Consider the following 15618-nt stretch of genomic DNA (forward strand, 5'->3'; position numbering starts at 1 on the left):
CTGTTGGGAGAAGACCAAGGAAGGTAGAGCTACAGCCCCTTTTACACCATTACTCCTTAGAGCTAATGGTTATAGGCAGGGTGGCAGGTTTGGACACAGCAAGGAGCATTAAGTAGGCAGGACACTGATTATTAGTGCCTCTTGGTGGAGGCTAGCATCTGTGACCTTCTGCCATGGGCTAAAGAGTTACTCTATGCTGCCTGAGCTGTAGGAGATGATCTGATTGCTTTTAGTGAGGAGCTAAGAGTATACTCATGAGCTCTTAATAGACACCTTTCTAGCCAAATAATCTGAGCTTGAGGTCACAGAATCCCTACAATGGCATTGGGTTGGAAGTGACCTCTAGAAGTCACCTAGTCCAGCCCCCCTGCAGTGACCAGGGATGTTCCCAACTAGATCAGGTTGCTTAGAGTCCCATCAAGTTTAACCAGGAATGCAGTAAGGTCCAAAGTGCCACTAGGTTCAAGGTGTTCCTAGTTTAGTGTTGCCATTTCCAGCACTGATGCTAACAACAGACTTGGTTAGAAAGTTTTACCTCAAATAGGTTCACATATTTTAGATTCTTAGTTAACCATATTTTAAGTGTTACATTATTTAAAGATGTCAATTAGAACAAAAATCAAAGAGGAATAGTTGCAAGGCAAACCTGGTGATCCAGATAACTCCTCAATGTTTCAGCTCTCTGCAACATTTTTGCTTGCAGTTGAGGCAGTAATGGTAAAGGAAATAAACTCAGAGAGCAGGTAGAGGAATCTAGCAGAAAAGTCAATCTAAAACATTTTATACAACAGAACCAACCACAGTATTCTTCTTTATAAAACAATAAATGAGACTAAAACAAGAAATAGGAAAGGAAAAAAAAAAACATCTACCTGTAAGCATAACTCTCCAAATGAGTTTGGCTTAAGAAAGTTGTGCAAGTAATTGTATGTCACTTAACATAATCACACTAGTCAACCTATACTAAATATAGGAGGCATCATAGCATGAATCAAGAATAACAAAGAGGGAAAAGGGAGCAGAAATAAGATTAGAGAGGCTGAAGTCACAGATGTCCTGAGGCTCCAAGTTATGATAAAATTTGTCTTGATATGCACTATCTGTTCTGTGAGATGAGGGCATTCAAAGTGCAAACAGGATATTGGAATCAAGTGCAGAGTACTGAAACACAGCACATGTTCATTACACTTAGGGCTTCATAACAGTTCAAACATCTTCTACTTCCTTCTTTATCTCTCTTTCAGAGTCTGAGAGGCAACAGCACCTTGTCTATTCCAGGAGAGCTAAAAGCCTGAGTTTCCCTGGTTTGAACATTACAATGTTTGGAGCTGATAACAGGCAAAATCTCTGCTTCAAGTTCCACTTCCAATGCAACACTGCAGTCCTACAGCACACAGCAGCTGAACCTCACTGCTGGTGACAAATGGTTAAGTACATTCAAAATTTGAGTTTCCTGGGGCCCTTACCCAGCATTAAGAAATATTTCTATGTTTTGCCATAAATAAGACTTGGAGTCTGCACTACCTTCTGTAAACAGAAGTGTTTGCTTAGTTGTGCCTAGGTTAAGTCAGTTAATATCAGACATTAATTCCCTCTTCTTCTACCTGCAGATAAACGTAGCAGTAGAACCAACACATACCTTTAGCTGCAAATTCACTTTGGTTACAAGGAAAGGCTGAGGGAGCTGGGTTTCTTGGGCTTGGAGAAGAGGAGGCCGAGTGGTGACCTCATTTGTGTTTATAAATATGTGAAGGATTATGTGTTGGGAGGACAGAGCCAAGCTCTGCTCAGTGATGTCAAATGACAGGACAAGAGGCAATGGGTGCAAGTTGGAACAGGAGAGGAAAAGCTTTCAGCATGAGGGTGATGGAGCCCTGGAACTGGCTGCCCAGAGAGGTTGTGGAGTCTCTGTCTGGACATATTAAAAACCTACCTGTGGTGTTCCTGCTCTGGCAGGGTGGTTGGATTAGATAATCTTTTGAGGTCACTTCCAACCCCTAACATTCAATGATTGGTTGTGCTCAAGTATGGTTATTCCAAAACCTAGATAAAATGCAGTTGGATGGCAGCCACTTAATGCAAAGGTACAGAAAGGATGGATCCAGACTCTTCTGCAAAGTGCACAATAGAGGAAATTACTTAGGTACAAAAACTTCACCATGACATGCGGCAGGTATCAGGACAAGTTGGAAACCCTGTTCCTGGAAATACTCAGAATTCATCTCAACAAACCCCAATTTTCCAGGTGAGTTTTGAGCATCTCCAGACTCCTGTTTGAATGAGGTTCAAAGCAAACTCCAGAGCTCCTTTCCATCTTCTATGATTCTGTAACTAACAGATAAGTCACAGAAACATTTTGGCCTATAGAGAAGTCAAATTAATGCAATCTAAGAAGAATAGAATCATTTTGGTTGGAAAACACCTTTCAGATCAAATCCAACCATTTTCTAACCCTACCAAGGGTAAACTATGTCCCCCAGCACCACATCCTCCAGGAAAGGTGATTCAACCACCTCCCTGGGCAGCCTACTCCAGTCTTTGAGAACCTTTTCAGTCAAAAAGTTTCTTCTAATACCAAACCTAAACCTCCTCTGGTGAGGACATTTCCTCTCGTCATCTGTTAATAGGGAGAAGGGACTTTAGGTTGTCAAAAACTTCTTTTGAAGTTGGACTCTCCTGAAAATCTGCTGCACTTTTGCAATGATCCTTTAAAGAGCAGCACACGTGAGATATTATCATACTCTGAAATCAGACCATAGGGTATGTTTTCTTTACCAGATACCTTTCCTTTAATCCTTCTCTCTGTTCTTGATGTTGAGATATTTTAAGTGCTCTGCAGCTTTCAAACAACTGAAGTTTAAAATGCCTTGCAGGTGATGTTGGTTATTTTAAGTCGTGTTTGCTCTCCACAAGATACATGCTACTAATTCCTCAGCAGTTTGCAATGATGATCCCCCTTAAAGATAAGATCCTAAGTACTTAACACCTACATACTCACTTCCTGCTACCAAATGGCGAGGCTATTACACAAGTGGTGAGGTTGTTTATGCAATCAGCTAGAAAATAATCATCAGTTTTACTCGAATTTTCTCTGTAGTTGAGCAAAGCTGTCCAAGTATGCACCCCAGAAGAGGTGGGATTGGAAAGATGTCCTCAAGCACACAGCTGGGAGCAGTGAACACCTGCACTCCAGAAAAATCAGCTGCTGGTCCTCTGTGGACCCCAACCTGCAGCTGCACACCCAGACAGTGGTGATGGAGATGCAAATGCTGAAAATATCTCATTGGGTTATTTGCAGACTTCCTACAGCACTTTTCCTGCATTCATCCAACACTGCAGTTCAACCGAGAACAATAACTGCCCAGCCCAAAACTTTCTGCAGTCTAACAGAGCCTGAGTCACAATTGGCAAGCCCAAACTTGTTCAGGCATTGCCAGTAGACTCAAAGATATCTAATAATTTTAATGAGATGTTGCTGTTGCAGTTTAAAGTACTAATCACTTCTCACATTGAAGAGAAGAGTCCATGTATGCCCAGAAAAGCAGCATGAGCCAATCATAGCAGAAAGAAAGAGCAAATTTAAATTTGGAATTTCAGGGTGACTCATTGACCTGCCTTTTTCAAAAAGAGCCTTTGAGCAGCTGTCAGAACCAAAACAGTGTCAAAACAAGCAAATATTTCAAGAATGCTCACTTTGCTCCCTTATACAATGAATCAAACCATCTGTGCTGTACTGGGCTTCAGCTGATATTCTAGCCACACAGAAGGCATCAAAAATCTTGGCAGTTGAGTTCTCTGAGGCCATATACACCTCTAAGATGCTCTCCAGAGAGATGTAGACAGAACAGGAAAACAAGCAATTACATTTAGGATAACTGGGAGACATTCAAGGTGAAACTTGATGAGGCTATGAGCAACCTAACTGAAGACATCTCTTCTCACTGGAGGGAGTTTGGACTTCATGACTCTCAAGGGATTCTTCCAACCTGACACATTCTATGATTCTGCTTCTGGTTTTGCCTTCACTTTTGTCTTCTAGGTTAACACCAAAGAAGGATTATGTGGCTGTTTGGGATCAGTGTTCTCACAACCATGGGAAGATGATAGAATCGTTTTGGTTGGAAAAGACCTTTAAGATCAAATACACCCATTACCTAATTCTATCTGCTAAACCATGTACCTCAACACCACACCTGTGCTGCTTTGAAAACCTTCAGGGACTGGAATTCAACCACCTCCCTGAGCAGCCTGACCCAGTCTTCTGAGAACCCCTTCAGTCAAGAAGTTTCTTCTAATACCCAACCCAAATCTTCCCTAGTGCAACTTGAGCTCTTTTCTTCTCACCCCATCACTTGTTGCTAGGGAGAAGAGGCCAACATCCAGTTCATTGTAACCTCCTTTCAGGGAGTTGCAAAGATGCTCCTGACAGTAGAGAACTGTGCCTTCAACAAACCTCAACTCTTAAGAGTTTTTTTTCCACTTAGAACACAAATTTCAGTCCTTTTCTAGATGCACAGATTCAGTGACTTGACTACAATGCCCAAAATTGCCTCTATTTAGTGGCAAAGATGAAAAGGCACAATCTTATCTTTAGCTCCTTCCAGATCCGCAGAGTGTCTTAATTAGCATTGGAGCATCCTAACTTGGCACCCTGCAGCGTTTCTATGCCTTTCTCAGCAACATGTTTATTGCTTTTTCCTCAAGGCTGTGATTGTGTATTTCACCAGAACAGGGACACAATTATAAAGCCGTGAGGAGTTCCAAAGTATGAAGAGATTTAATCTGCATTTTCTAATCTCTGAGAGCAAAAAGATAGGAAGAACATTTTATCACTGCCTTCTGCTCATGCTGAGAAGGAAAATTCAATTGGCAGAGTGCAACACAGAACTATGATTGCTGTTAGCAACAGGTTACTCCAAGAAGTAACCAAGCTGGGTTTGTTTCAGGTAATCTAAACCTTGCAAATATTTAACAGATTTTGGGAGTGAAGCTTGAGGTTTTGAGTTTGGGGTGGGGGAGGAGGGGGATTTGTTTGGGGTTTTGGCTGGGGTGTCCTTGCTTTGGGTGATGGTGGTGTCTTAAACAAAAGATTTCACTGCTTTCTAATGCTAGATGATAGTCACTTGAAAATTAACACAATAAGAAGAAAGGAAGTTACAGGAGTGATTTCTCAAAGTTTTGTGAGGAATTACTTTGAAAGTTGGATGAATTTAAGAGACAAGGAGGAGAAAAAAAAACCAACCACTGTTAGTGAATGGCACACGTTTTTACTTTTAAGTCCTTTGTAATCTTTTTGGCTGAGCAGCAACAATATCTGGACATAACCTAACACTTTGAGTCAGTCTCTTTTATAATGCCATAGGAATGGAGCTTAAGAGCACAGCAGTCCCCTTCATTGGCTCATGCTCTGCTGTATTGCTAAGGCATCCAGATGGCTCCAGGTTAAAGTCAGACTGAAAGTTTATGAACAGAGAATACAAGCTTGATGTAATGGGTTAACAGTGAGTTCAAGCTAAGAGGGGTGACCTCCTATCAATACAAGTGACAGAGGCTTCCTATGAACACCTTTCCTTTCCCAAAGGGAAGAGGAAGCAAATAAGAGAGGAGCACTTAAAGTAGATAACTAAAACAGCACAAATCAAAGACAAGTGACGATTTGCTTATGAATAGAAAGAACCTTCCTGGTCCAGAAACTCCTATCACTTTTGTCAAAAAAGAACAGCACTGTGCTACAAAAATATAGGGCCTTTATTTACAGCAGGAAACTAAACTCATCACCACCAAAAAAACAACCCAACCAACCAAACACATTTGCTACATTGATTTCAAAAACTGATACCAAAGCAGCTCTCAAAGTTAGTCATCTCTAAAGCCAAGATGGACTCATCCTAAAGCATTCTTTTGTGGGATCAGGTTTTCATGGAAATATTCATGGAAACTGCTAGAAAAAAAGGTGTAGTTTCATAGATAAGGAAAATAAACATATTTTAAACATGATAGAATCCTATCAGTTGAAAAAGGCCTTTAAGATGGAGTCCAAAAATCAGCCCACCACCACCAGGACCATTAAACAACGTCCCAAAGTGCCAAGCTTACATTACACATAATTATGTATGTAAGAAAGAAGACTTTAGGGCATATCTGCAGAACAAGAAATCAAAATCAACACAGCTGTCCTGAATCACAGAATGTCTAGGGGCTGGAAAGGACCCCAAAAGCTCATCCAGTCCAATCCCCCTGCCAGAGCAGGATTACCTATACCAGATCATGTCCCAGCAGGTTTTGAGTACCTCCAGAGAGGGAGACTCCACACACTCCCCCCCCCCCAGGCAGCCTGTTCCAGTGTTCTGTCACTCTCACAGGGAAAAAAAATCCTCCTCATGTTTACATGAAACTTCCTCTGCCTCTGCTTCTCAGAGAGCTATTTATCCCCAAGGCTATGACTCTGGGATGCATGTCTAATGGTTGCATAATCTAAGCACCCTCATTCAAAGGTGATGCATTGTGTTATGTAGATAGAGCCTAAATGCTGGCATTGTAGACTTAGATAATGGTCCCACTCAACGACCTTAACGGTCTGTAGTTATAAAGTTACAAGAGCTAATTGCATCTAGAATAATTAGGTCACGAGTTCCTCCTAGCCAAGTCAGAATTAAGTTCTTGACCTCATCTGGAGTACTATGGCTAGCTCTGGAACACCCAACACAAGGAAGAGAGGAAACTATTAAGAGCATGTCCACAACAAGGTGATGATCTGAGGGCTGGAGCACCTCTCCACTTTAACTCCTAATGAAATGACTGCCAGGCACAAAGAAATGAAGGGTCAGGCTCAGGATCTCCAGCCACAGATTCCTTATTCAGTAGGATGAGAGAATGATAGATCTTCCTTTCTTCTGTAGGGCTAAATCTTCAGGCAGCTTTCTAACCCGCTGAGTTTTGAAGATGCCCACATCAGCAGACAACATAATTCAAGAAAAAAAAATGTTTCCTTAAGTTAAAGCTGCCAACAAATCCTGTAAGAAAATAAATTAATCCCTTGATCCAGCTGAAGAGCTTAAATGAGTATAAATACATACAGTGTGAATATAGTTCTTCACAAGCCTATGAGAAGGATTTATTAGAGAGAAAACCAAGGAAAACAAACTCATTATTCTTAAATGCCTTTCCTGGGGGCCTGTTCAGTAGCCACTGAATTTAGTCCAGAAATGATTTCATTCCCTAGAATAAGAGCATAGTTTTTTCCCCCAACTGTTAATTCCTACATCCCTCCAACTGCAGAAATTACCAGGAAAAGATGAAGTCACTTGAAAGCCATTTTAATTATAGAATTACAAGTGTGGCCTCATACAACCTAAAGATTAAAGAACATGAGAGTTTAAATGTTACTATGGCTTAAAATAAAGCCAGGAGAGGAAATGCTGCATTTTTCCACAGCTCACTTAGTAGCTACAAGGTTATATTTTACTGCAAGACTAACATGGAAGTTTTACTGTGAGAGGGACCAGAGATGAGCTTGCCAAATGATTCTTTGTCTGGTTCTAAGCATATTGCAAGTTAAATTAAGATATCCATTAACTCTCAGGTGAGTTTTTTATTATCACTTGCTTTTCAGCTTCACACAGGTCTTTTCACTCAATCTATTGGATTTTAGTCACTAAAAACCAAAAAATGTTCTGTTGGAGTGAGTCCAGAGGAGGGCCACAAAGATGATCCAAGGGCTGGAGCACTTTTGCTATGCTGAGGGAGCTGGGATTGTTTAGCCTGCAAAAGAGAAGACTCTAGGAGGACCTTAAGGCTGCCTTCTGGTGCCTGAAGGGAGCCTACAGGAAGGCTGCAGAGGGACTTTTCATAACAGTGTCTAGCCACAGGATGAGGGGGAATGGTTTTAACCTAAGGGAGAGTAGGTTTAGACTGGACCTTAGGAAGAAGTTCTTCAGTACAAGGATGGTTAGACTTGGAATGGGTCAACCAGGAAGGCTGTGGGTGTCCCCTTCCTGAAGGTGTTCCAGGCCAGGTTGGATGAGGCCTTGAGCAGCCAACACCAGTTGAGAGGTGTTCCTACCCATGGCAGGGGGGTTGGAGTAGATGATCTCCAAGGTCCCTTCCAACCTATGTCATGCTACAATTCCACAAATCTGCAGGACTAAAGCAGGTGGCCAAGAGAGCCAATGGCATCCTGGCCTGCATCAGGAACAGTGTGGCCAGTGGGACAAGGGAGGTTATTCTGCCCCTGTACTCAGCACTGGTCAGGTCACACCTTGAGTGCTGTGTCCAGTTCTGGGCCCCTCAATTCCAGAGAGATGTTGAGGTGCTGGAACATGTCCAGAGAAAGGCAACAAAGCTGATGAGAGGCCTGGAACACAAAGCCTATGAAGAGAGGCTGAGGGAGCTGGGGGTGTGCAGCCTGCAGAAGAGGAGGCTCAGGGGTGACCTCATTGCTGTCTACAACTACCTGAAGGGAGGCTTTAGCCAGGCAACCAGCAACGGAACAAAGGCACACAGTCTCAGGTTGTACTGTGGAAAGTATAGGCTGGATGTTAGGAGGAAGTTCTTCACAGAGAGAGTGATTGGCATTGGAATGGGCTGCCCAGGGAGGTGGTGGAGTCACCATCCCTTGAGGTGTTCAAGAAAAGCCTGGATGAGGCACTTAGTGCCATGGTCTAGTTGACTGGACAGAGCTGAGTGCTAGGTTGGCCTGGATGATCTTGGAGGTCTCTTCCAACCTGGTTGATTCTATGATTCAACACAGCAACTGCCCATTGCACAAATACAAGCCCAAAGCATGCATTCCATGGTAAATAACAGCATTAAGTACCTCTCCCCAGTTTAATTACAATATACTAGAAGCAATAAGTGATTGCTTTTCATGAAGAGGAACTGAAACGCTAATTAGCAGGTTTCTAACAAGTGTTTCAGTTTATGCAAGTGTTTACTGCCAACAAAAAAAGGACTAATATAGCTCTCCTTTTGCACAGCTGCATTTAAATTTGCCAGCATACTAGCTTTACACAGAGCTTGTTTCTTTTGAGAAAGCCAGCATGGTGGTGCATGCATCACCAATTCTTCTAGCTTAACTCTTGAACCAAAGTAAGTCAGGAAAATGAGGACTCCTACCACAGGGCTTAAATATTTCTATTCCTATTGATCTCCAGAGTTAAGATTCCCAGTCTGATATGCTTTCACCTGCAATGTATTGATTTTCATATCATCAGCTAAACAAACCCATGACCCTTTTGAAGTGCAGCACATTCATTTTCACAGACTGCATTTCTTTCCACAGCTATGAACTTCTTGGTGTGACTGCTTCCACAGAATCCTAGGATGTTTGAGTTTGAAAGGACCTTGAAGATTATCTAGTTTCAATCCCCCTGTCATGGGCAGGAACACATCCCACTACACCAGCTTGCTCACGGCCCCTTCCAAACTGGCTTTAAACACTTCCAGGATTGGAGTCTCCATAGTTTGGTTCCTTACATTTCACCCGTGGACAAACTTACAAGCAATTCCACACAAATGACCTCCTGATTGCTATCCTGTTCAAAACAGGGTATCCCTGTCCAAATGGATGCAAAGCATCGGTTTCTGCTTGCTATTTACCTCATTCTTTCTCAGCTCTGTAGGTCACAACATATTAACCTTGTATTTGATATGCACCTAAGCCACAAGCAGGACACAGAGAGCTCTTCAGATGGGAGCAGACAAAACAATACAGGGATACACTGAGTTAATCATCTACAACCAGCATGGCAGGTAAGGCAGCTTTGAACTAACTATTAGCAACACAGAGCTCAGTGTAGCCTCCAAAGCCTGCTCAGGTGGTATGAGGTAGGTTGCCAAAATCAAGTGGTGACAAAACTGGGCTGTTTATGGTCTCCTCTCTCCAATGTGCTAAGTGAAACATCCTTAGTGCAGTGCCAGGACCATGAGCCTAGGGACTTACAAGCTAATCCATGCGAGGTCAGAAAGGACTACTACTTCACCTCTAGTTCAGATTAAACTCGTGAGGCTCTAAGACCTGCCAAACCCTACCTACAGGGATTTCACTTGATTAGTTGGAGGCAAGCTTTGGCACTCACCTGTCTTCAGACTTAATCATAGAATCATTTTGGATTGGAGAGACTTTAACAATCAAGTTCAACCATTGACCCAACACACCCAAGTCCATCACTGATGCTGTGTCCCTCAGCATCACATCTGTGCAGCTTTGAAACATCTCCAGGGGAGGGGATTCAACCACATCCCTGGAAAATTGATTCCAGTCTCTGAGAACCCTTTCAGTCAAGAAGTTTCTTCTCATATCCAACCCAAATCTCCTCTAGTACAACTTCAGGCCTTTTCCTCTGCTCCCATCACTTGCTACTAGGAAGAAGATTTGCCATTGGAATGGGCTGCCCAGGGAGGTGGTGGAGGCACCGTCCCTGGAGAAGCTCAAGAAAAGCCTGGATGAGGCACTTAGTGCCATGGTCTAGTTAACTGGCTAGGGCTGGTGGATAGGTTGGACTGGATGATCTTGGAGGTCTCTTCCAACCTGGTTGATTCTATGATTCTACCCTCCTTGATCCAACCTTTCAGAAAACATCTGAATTCCTCCTTCAAAAACCATCTGCAAATCTCCTTAAAAAAGAATGTTTTTGAAGATGAGTAGCAGCCTTGCTCTCAGCTAATTCACTCTTCAACAAACAAGGTAGTGTACTGGAACCAGCACAATTACACCCATCAGTACTGTGGCTACTCCAGATTTATGTGCACCTTGGTATCAAGACTAACACAGCTCTTTGATTTGTGATGACTTGCTGCTTGTGCTGAAGGTCTGTTTCCTCCCTAGCTACACTACATTTCATAGGCTGCCATCTGGCCCTTGGAAAGCAGCCTTACAGAGACAAAAATAAAGCAAACTTCCATGGCTTAGGTCCATAGTAAGAATAAAAGTAGCCATTCCACTCCTGAAGCTATTTCAAAAACTATTTAGTGTAGTGGGCATGGTAGTGTTGGGTTGATGCTTGGAAGTGATGATTTTAGAGGTCCTTTTTCAACCAACACACACAATACTTAGCATTTGTATGATATCCAACAGGGCTCATTCTAAAATCAGATGTGATGCTGTGTGAGGTGAATGGATCTTGTGCAAAAAGCTTGCTAGCAACCAAAGCAGAAGTGTTTGCTCCTCTCTTCTGAATACTCAGTAACTGACATCAGGAGCATTTATTTGACATGAATATGTAGATATGTGAAAATCTGTGTTCAAAACAAAACAGACTCTGATGAAAGGTCAAGTTTGACAGGCTGGAAAAAAAGCCTTGAGGCTCCTCTTCAAATCAACTTTGAGTTTTCTTCAAAGGTCAATGTCACCATGACCCATTTCAAATTTTCTTCATTACTAGGCCTGAGGAATGCTTTGACATGTTATTGTTTTTAGCATTCGGGGGGAAACCTCAAAACTAACAGGAATTTATCACTTCATGACCACCTCATCACAGTGTCTGCAGCATGTCAGATCCTGTGATTAAAGAGACTTTATCAGACAATTTTGCCTTAGCATTTAAAACATGTAGATTTTCAGTGTGTTCAAAAATGCAAACCTCACTCTACAATATCTTCCAGTCTAATCAATGCTCCCCCCATTAATTTTTTTCCCATCTAGCATTCCAGATAACCTGATTCTTGGGTGTTTTTTAATAAGCAAATGGATTTTGTACTCCTAGTACACACAAGTCACTGGCCATCAAAGCATTCACAAGAAAGAAATCAAGAGGATACCTATTTGTGACTTCTTTCCCTGGAAGGCTTCCTCAAGCATCCTGCAAAGATGACATATCCTGTCTGTTCAACTCTAGTGACTGCTGCATCAGCTGGCATCACAGATAAGATTCATAATTATCAACTAAAGGTCCTAAAAAACCCCCAAGCATTTCCTAAGAAAAATGAAATATGCAGGTATGGAAGACTCCCAGTTTGACTCAGATCTGTGCCCATTTAGGAAGAAATTACACAAACTGACTGTGTGAAGGTCACGTTGTAGGTAACTCCAAAGTTCAATTTAGATTTCAGGTTCCTGCCTGAATCAAGTTGAGTCCTCAACTAATTTTATTTCAGCTAATTTACACTGCATTAAAAGCACTCAAGTCATTGATTCCCTTGAAATACTTTGCAGTGAAGATAGGAATCTCAAATTTTAAAGGTTGGAAGGGACCTCCAGAGATCATTCAGTTCAACCCTCCTGCCAAAGCAGGATCACCTAAGGGCACACAGGAATGAATCCAGGCAGATTTTGAAAGCCTCCAGAGAAGGTGACTCCACAACACCTCTGGGCAGCCTGTTCCAGTGCTCTGTCACCCTCACTGTAAAGAAGTTTCTCCTCATGTTGAGGTGAAACCTCCTGTGTTCCAATTTGTATCCATTGCTCCTTGTCTTACTGCTGGGCACCACCAAAAAGAGATTGGCCGCCTCCACTTGACACCCCCTCTTATTTTTGTATACACTGGGAAGCCCAAAACTGGACACAGTATTCCAAGTGTGGTCTCACTAGGGAAGAACGGGAGAAGAACCTCCCTAGACCTGCAGGGTACACTTTTCTGGATGCACCCCAGGATGCCATTGGCTCTCTTGGCCACAAGGGCACATTGCTGGCCCATGCAGAACTTGCTGTCCACCAGGACTCCGAAGACTTTCTCCACAGAGCTGCTCTCCAGCAGGGCAGCCCCAACCTATACTGGTGCCTGTTATTTCTCCCCAGATGCAGGACCCTGCACTTGTCCTTATTGAACTTCATATGGCTAGCCTTCATCCAGTTCTCCAGCCTGTCCAGATCTCCCTGGATGGCAGCAGAGCCAGGAAGAGATGGAAAGATACAATGGGCATGTATAGAATCATAGAGTTGGTTTTGTTGGAAGATAATTTAATGAGTTCAACCATTCTCTAACTCTACCAAGTCTGGTGCTAAACCATGTCCCTCAGCACCACATCTCCGAGGCTTTTAAACATCTCCAGGGATGGGGACCCAACCACTTCCCTGGGGAACCTGTTCCAGTCTTGGAGAACCCTTTCAGCCAAGAAGTTCCTTCTAATATCCAACCTGAATCTCCCTTGGTGCAACTTGAGGCCATTTCCTCTCATCCTATCACTGGTTACTAGGGAGAAGAGCCCAACACCCACCTCATTACAACCTCCTTTCAGGGAGTTGTAGAGAGCAGTTAGGTCTCCCCTCAACCTCCTCTTCTCTAGACTAAACAACTCCAGTTTCCTCAGTTGTTATGAAATGATCATATCCTTCCCCAGCAGCAGATTAAACAGACTTCAGGTCTAATGTTTCCTTGTTGCACAAATCCTGCTCAGGAAGGGGACCCAGTTATTTATCTTCAAAATACAGTAACAAGTAGCTACAGCAAGAGTCAAAGAGCTTTCATTTCACCTACCTTCATCATCTAAATAGGATAGCTGCATACATTTGTCTACCTCAAACAAAAAACCCTCAACAGGTCTCTCCAGGCAGGCCTAAAGTTTTGTACTTTGTTCTCAAGTTTAATATTCATAAATGTAAGGGGACACAGCATCATGACATCCTAGTGTCTCATTTTATTAAGCACCTTCCAAAAGTGCAGGTTTTCCTCTGAAAATTCAATGTTCTCTGCAATTAATGTCAATACACCTCATTATTAGACACCTTCAAATAAGAAACTAAAGGTCATGATCACCATTTTCCCTGATGTACTGAGTATGGTTCACCCACCATTTTAAAAAGGATGATCATACTCTTTATGCCATAAGCAGCTTTCCTAAGTGGCATTTGAATGCTTTAGATCTTTGCTTTACTTTCAAGAACAAGAGAATATGGCCTCAAGTTGCACCAGGAGAGGTTTAGGTTGAATACTAGAAAAATCTTGACTGAAAGGATCCTCAAAGACTGGAACAGGCTGCCCAGAGAAATGGTTGAATCCTCATTCCTGAAAGTGTTTAAAAGGCACAGGGATGTGGTGCTGAGGGACATGGTTTAGCACCAGCCTTGGTAGAGTTAGAAGGTGATTTGACTCAATGATCTTAAAGGTCTTTGCCAACCAAAATGATTTTATGATTCAGGGAAAGAGACTGATAATAGCTGAGTATTTGTTTTATTTGTAACAAGTAATTTTAGTTTAAAGAGGAGGCTGAGGGGAGACCTCATTGCTGTCTATAGCTACCTGAAAGGAGGTTGTGGAGAGGTTGGTACTGGTCTCTTCCCACAGGTAATTAATGATAGAACAAGAGGGAATGGCCTCAAGCCAAAACTGGGTAGGTTTAGACTGGACATTGGGGAAAAAAAAATCCCAGGATGTGCTTAAGGGTCCTTTGGATGTGATACTTAGGGATATGGTTTAGGGCAAATCCTGCAGAGTAGGGATATCAGCTGGGCTTGGCAATTCTGAGGGTCTTTTCCAACCAGAACCTATCTGTGATTTAATGCAAGGTCAAATTAGCATAGCCTAACCCCTGTAGACAGGGTGACATCTAAACATTGAGAAAGTGCTTGTTCCAGCTTCCACTCAAGCACATCCAGAGCATCTGGGGACAGCACCTCTTTGCATCAGCACCTGATAACATTCAACAGCCTGTTACACTGAGAGCTTAGGTCAGACACCTGAAAGCCATTACAGCAAGCTCAGCAGCCCTCCGCTCTAGCACCTGTAGGCCTCACAACGCTGTTTTGAAGATAAAGAGGCATGGAAAAGAGATAGGCATTCATAGACACCAAGCAACTACAGGCTGGCCTGCTGGAGCTGAAAGTTTTTCTTGCACCTCCTGAAATTCAGAATTGCTTCCCTGCATGCTCATGTTTCCACCACACTTATACAGACAAATCTCAGGCTTCACTAAAGCCACCAATTCCCCTTCCACCAAGGGTCAGTTTAAAGCGATTTCCCTGCACACATTTTGAGCAACTGTTTCATCCAAGCTCAGAGTTATCTGACAGAGAAGCATTGTCTGTGAGAACAGCAGCCATTCCTCAGAAGTTCTGCAGGTTCCTGTTGCAAAACTCCAATTGCTCATTCAGAACACAGACAACAGCTTCAAACAGATGTATGGACGAGCAAACAGCACAAGTACAGCACCCACACTAGAAAGGGGTTTACCAAGCCTGTTTCAGAGGAAAACTACACTTAATACGAAGTAAAATAAGACAAATTGAGAGAACAGCCTGTAAGAAGTAAGCAATGTTTTAATTTCTATACTCAGACGAAGTAAACTACCTGATCAGCACAACTCAGTGGTCATTGATCGGTTTAAAAACCAAGCAATGTCATCTTCTCCCTCCTCCCTCCCCTCTTCCTCCTGCTGAAGGGTCTGTTTACTTTCTTGCCACATGCAAGGAGGCTGCGAGCACAGCACAGAGCCACAGTCACTCACACACAAACCCATCCTGCAGGAAGGAGCAGTGACATTTGAAGTCATCTCACTGTGCCAGCAGCAAGCCAACGTGCACGGGCTGTGCACGTACAGGAGGAGATGGTTCAATACCCTACCATTTACAGATATTCCAGTCATTAAAGAAGAGCATTTATGTGCATTAGCAAAAAGCATCTCCACGGGAGAGCCTGTTCAAATACAGCTACAGCATCAGGGCTCCAGCTGTGGGAAGGGAAAAAG

The sequence above is a fragment of the Pogoniulus pusillus genome, chromosome 9 (genome assembly GCF_015220805.1).
Source record: "Pogoniulus pusillus isolate bPogPus1 chromosome 9, bPogPus1.pri, whole genome shotgun sequence".
Taxonomy (NCBI): domain Eukaryota; kingdom Metazoa; phylum Chordata; class Aves; order Piciformes; family Lybiidae; genus Pogoniulus; species Pogoniulus pusillus.